Raw genomic sequence first — 5,330 nt, 5'->3', positions numbered from 1 at the left:
TTCAAGTTTGCCTTTCTTTATAACTGAGTAGTACTCCATTGTATAAAAATACCACATCTTTTTCATCCATTCCTTAAGTGATGGGCATTTTGCTTGTTTCCAAGACTTGGCTGCAAAAATTGTGCTGCTATAAACATGGTTGCACATATGTCACTATGGTATGATGTTTTCAGTTCTTTTGGGAAAATACCCAGAAGGGGTATAGCTGGATTGAATGGGATTTCCAGTCCTAGTTTTTGGAGGAGTCTCCACACTGACTTTCATATTGGTTGTACCAGTCTGCATTCCCACCAGCAGTGGAGAAGGGTTTCTTTATCCCCACAGCCACTCCAGCATTTGTTATTAGTTGATTTCTTTATAATAGTCATTCTTTCTGGAGTGAGATGGTATCTCAGTGCAGTTTTAATTTGCATTTCTTGATTGGCCAGGGCTGTGGAATATTTTTTTATGTACCTATTTGCTACTTGTATTTCTTCTTGTGAGAAGTGTGTGTTCGTTTCACATGCTCATTTTTGGATTGGGCCTTTTAAATTTTGGGGTTGAATATTTATTAGTTCTTTATATAATTTAGATACAAGTCCTTTGTCTGAGTGATTGTTGGTTATGATTTTTTTTCCCAGTTGGGTTGTCTCTTCACTCTGTTAGTGATTTCTTTTGACATTCAGAAACTTCTAAATAAGATGAGATCCCAGTTGTTGATTCTTTGCAGTATTTCCTGTGCAGTTTGGTTTTTCTTCATGAACTGCCTACCTACTCCTATGTCTTCAAGATTTCCACCTACTTTCTCTTCCAAGAGCTTTCATGTCTGTTTTAATGTTTAGATCATTAATCCATTTTTACTTTCATTTAGTGCATGGTAATAGACCCAGGTCGTTTTATTTTTCAGCATGTGGAGAGCCAGTTTCTCTAGTACCATTTGTTAAAGAGGCTGTTTTTCTTCCATCAAACATATCTGGCCCCACCGGGGAGATGGCTCAGTGGAACAAGCGCTTCCCTGCTAAGCGCAAGGGCCTGAGTTCAATCCCTGGTTCCACCAAAAAAAAAAAAAATCTCGTCCCTTTGTCAAAGATAAGATGGGTAAGTGTATTTGCACCTTCTAATCTATTATATTGATCCTCAGGTCTGTTTACTTGCCAGTACCATGATGATTTCATCACAGAAGCTTTGTAATATAATTCAAGTCAGGGATTATAATGCCTCCTGCCTTGCCTATGTTTCCCAAGATTGCCTTTGCTATTCTAGGTCTTCTCTGTGAGGTATATTGATGGTATTTTGATAGGGACTGCATTAAATCTGTATGATGATTTTGGGAATATGGCCATTTTCACAATGTTGGTTCTTCCTATCCAAGAGCAAGGAATATCTTTCCATTTTCTGAAATCCTCTTTGATCATTTTTTTAGAGGTTCATAATTTTCATTGTATAAATCTTTTGCTTCCTATGTTAGACTACTTCATAAGTATTTCATTTTTTGTTATGCTATCGTGAAGAGTATTGTTTTTTAATTTTTTTCTGTGTGAATTTGTTATCCATACACAGGAATGCTATTGACTTTGGGGTATTGACTTTGTATTCTGCTATGCTACTGAATTTATTAATTCTAGGAGCTTCATGGTGTAGTTTTTTGGGTCTCCCAAGTAGATCATCCTCTCATCTGCAAATAATGATTATTTAACTTTTTCTTTACCTATTCTTTTTCCTTTTATTTCTCTCTCTTTTCTCTAATGGCCCTAGTTAATGATTCCAGAACTATATTGAATAGGAAGGGCTAGGAACATAGCTCAGTAGAATAAGTGCCTGCCTGGCAAGCCCAGGGTTCTGAGTTCAATCCCCAGTACCACAAAAATAAGTAAATAACTAAGTAAATAAATAAATAAAATTAATATTATTATTTTTATCTTTTATTTATTTTTTAATGTATTTGGTGATTACAGGGTCTCACTATGCAGCTTGGACTTACAATGAGCCTCCTGCTTTCAGCCTCCCCAGAGCTGCGATTACAGGCATGTGCCGCTACGCCCAGACTCTGGCCGGCTCAGCTCAGTGCGCATGGCATGGCATGTGGTGCTGGGGATCAAACCTTAGTCCCTGTGTGCTTGCCTAAGCAGGCACTTTAGTCCACTGAGCTGTCTCGCCAGCCCCAGCCTGGACTACTTAGCAAGACTGTGTCTCACAAACAAACCACACACCAATAACTGGATGATGGGGAGCTGGCTCTTTCAAGTGATGGTGCAAAGCCTAAACAGTTCTCTCAGTCCACCTGACTCCCCCGGCACCAACATACAGATGTGGGAGACATGTGGGGTTGGCCATGTTAACAAGGACACCCCGCCTCTCTCACAGGCTGCCTGACCTTGAGGTCTTCTGTCAGCAGGGACGGGGTCCACTTGTCCCCGGAGGCCTGGTGTGCCTGCAGCTCTGGCTCCAGGGGGACACATGCTGTGCCATAAACTGCTGCAGCCGGTCGTACGGCTCTGACGTGTGCGGAGAGGCCCTGTACCGAGAAGACCAGGGCTCCCGTGGGGCGTGAGCCGGGCGCTCCCGGGACAGAGCTATAGCTTCTCGTGCCTGCAGGCCTCAGCAGCGTCGTGGACCAGCCAGAGCGTGGCAGGACCTCGTCATCGGTTTAGCAGCTGACATCTCTTTGAAAACCCGGAATCTTTCTTTAGTTGCAAAATCCCAAGCCAGGTTAGAAATGAATTCAGCCAGCTTTCCACTTTGCTCAGCATTGGCTGAGCTTGCCTGCCCTTTGAGCGGTCGCTTGTAGACTCCTTGTAGGACTACAGCCACGCGGAAGAAGGAGCATGCCATGTGGAAGTTCCAGCTCTCGGCAGGGGCCGTGTCCATGTGAAGGCAGTGCATCCTGAACACTCCTCAGCAGCAGGGATGCCCAGCTGTGTCAAGTCCTGGTCACTGACACCGTTCAGCAGGGGAAAACTGGATGGCAGGGAGTGAGCCAGGCAGCTGTAGGCCACATCGGCAAGGGGGTCGCCTAAGGCAGGAAGCTCCCAGTCAAGGACAGCAAGCACCTCAGCCTTTTCCAGATGGAAGAGCAGGCTGTCAAGCCTGAAGTCCCCATGTACCACTGCGGTCCTCTGCTGCTTGGGAAGATGGAGAGGTAGCCACTGGATGAGCCTCTCCATCGCTGGGATGGTGCTGGTTTCTGCGGCTCGGTACTGCTTTGTCCAGGTTTGTACCTGGTGAGGAAGATAGTCCCCTTGCTTCCCATAGCCATCCAGGCCTGCTGCCTGGAAGTCCACACTGTGGATCTGTCAGAGCACCGGTTCATGGCAGCATACACGGCTCGCCTCTGGCTGGGCTCCAAGCCTGGCAGAGAGGGGTCTTTGTGGATGAGGCCTGAGCAGTACTCCATCACATAGAAGGGTGTGCCGATGACACTTGAGTCTTCACAAAGGTTGAGAACTCTCGGGACAGGTACTCCAGCGTTTGCAAGGGCTTTCATGATCCTGAACTCCCTTTCTACTGCATGGGCAGATGGCAACAGAGTCCCTGGGGGTTTCTTCCTCAGGGCCATCTGATGACTGCCCAGCCTGATGTGGTAAGTGGGATTTGATTGGCCATGGTCAAACTGAAGGAGATCCACCGGGCCTGTTGTTTGGGTCCCCAGTAAGCCTTTGAGGTACTTCTGCAGGGCATCCTTTGGGATTTCCATGTTCTTCCTCACAGGACAAGTGTTGGAAACTCCCAAGTGCAGTGGAAAACCCAGAAGAGACTAATTCCTTCACTGCAGTCTCTGGGTTACTGACCTTAATGGTGTGAATGCCAAGGCTGGCAGCTGCTTTTAGATTTGGTCCCAGATCATCAAGAAAGATGGACTTGGAGGACTGCTGGCTGAGGCGCTCCAGGCAGAGTTGGTATATCCTCGGGTCTGGCTTACAGACTCCTTCCAAGCAGGACTCCACCACCACGTCAAACTGACTCTGGTGCAGCGGAAAAAAGCTTTTCCCATTGGCAAGACAGAAATCGTTGGTGAGAACTGCAGTCTGGAAGGCCTTTGCCCGAATACAAGCGATGGCCTTGGTCATCCTCGGGAACTGCCGTGCCGTTTGCTCACTGGTCACCAGAGAGAAAAAGGCATCCACAGGCACTGAGGTCTTAGATATTTCAGAAGAAAGTGTTCCAAATTCTTGTAAGAAATCTCATATTGTTATCTCTCCTCTCATAAATCTCATCCAGGGTCCACTTTCACCAACTTTGGCCAAGACCTTCAATACAATTCCAGCAGGAATACAGTTCCACAACTCCTGTTCAGCAGCTACTCTCCCTGGGGAAGGGATGAGAACACTGCTCATGTCGAAAATCACCGCTCACTAGGCACTGCCTCCAGAATGTGTCCATCGGTGGGCTCCTTGCCGCCTGCCCCGGATGCCCCTCAGGAAGGCCGCTTTTCATGCCCACTGGAGGTCTGAGGACCGGAATAGCCTCCCTATGCACATGGTGAGGCTGAGGCTGGGAAACCTGGATAATGTGGACACACAAAGCTATGTGCAGTTTCCTCAAATGCACAATATATTCTTGTCCTGGATACGCTGCTCTTTTGACCTGAAACACTTGTGCACCAGTTGTCTGACTAATTCCCAATGGTCTTCTGGACTGTATAGTCACTGTTATGAAACCTCTTCTGGCATACACAAGGCCCTGGGTTCAATCCCCAGCAAGTTAGTGGAGGTTTCAGTTCATACTCAGCTGGCTCCAAGGCAGAGTGGCACATGACAGAGAACAAACTTTCACAGTGGTGGCAAAGAGCAGAGAGAGCAGGGAGTGGCCAAATAAAATTATATATTGAATAAGAGTGGTGATAAAGCACATCCTTGTCTTGTATTTGATTTTAGAGTAAAATCTTTTAGATTTTTCTCCATTTGTAGTCATTTTGTCTGTTGGTTTGTCATAGTTGGCTTTTATCAGATTGGGGTAGAGGCTGGCTGTTCCAATTTTCTGTAAAGCATTAGTCATGAATGAGTGATGGACTTTGTCAAAAACCTTTTACATATTTATTGAGTGATCATGTGGTTTTTGGTTCTATTGATACTGTGTATTACATTTCTAGATTTCCATATGGTGAACCATCCTTGCATCCCTAGGATGAATCCTACCTGGTCATGATATATAATCTTCTTGATGATTTGCTACATTCTATTTGCTAGGATTTTATTGAGGATTTTTGCATCTATGTCAATGAGAGAGATTGGCCTGTAATTTTCTTTTTTAGTTGAATGTCTCCAGTGTTGGTATCAGCATAATACTTGCCTCCAGGAATGATTTTGGGCATGTTGCTTCCTTTTCAATTTCACTGAAGAGTCCTAGGAGTA

General features: G+C 45.5%; 1 pseudogene; it reads right to left on the bottom strand.

Moving 5' to 3' along the window:
• Positions 1-2,308: 2,308 nt before the first annotated feature.
• Positions 2,309-5,330, bottom strand: part of LOC101567674 — a 27,503-nt pseudogene continuing 24,481 nt past the window's right edge.

This window comes from Octodon degus, unplaced genomic scaffold (assembly GCF_000260255.1).
Source record: "Octodon degus isolate 3935 unplaced genomic scaffold, OctDeg1.0 scaffold00007, whole genome shotgun sequence".
Taxonomy (NCBI): Eukaryota; Metazoa; Chordata; class Mammalia; order Rodentia; family Octodontidae; genus Octodon; species Octodon degus.
This window is presented reverse-complemented; position numbering and strand designations above follow the sequence as displayed.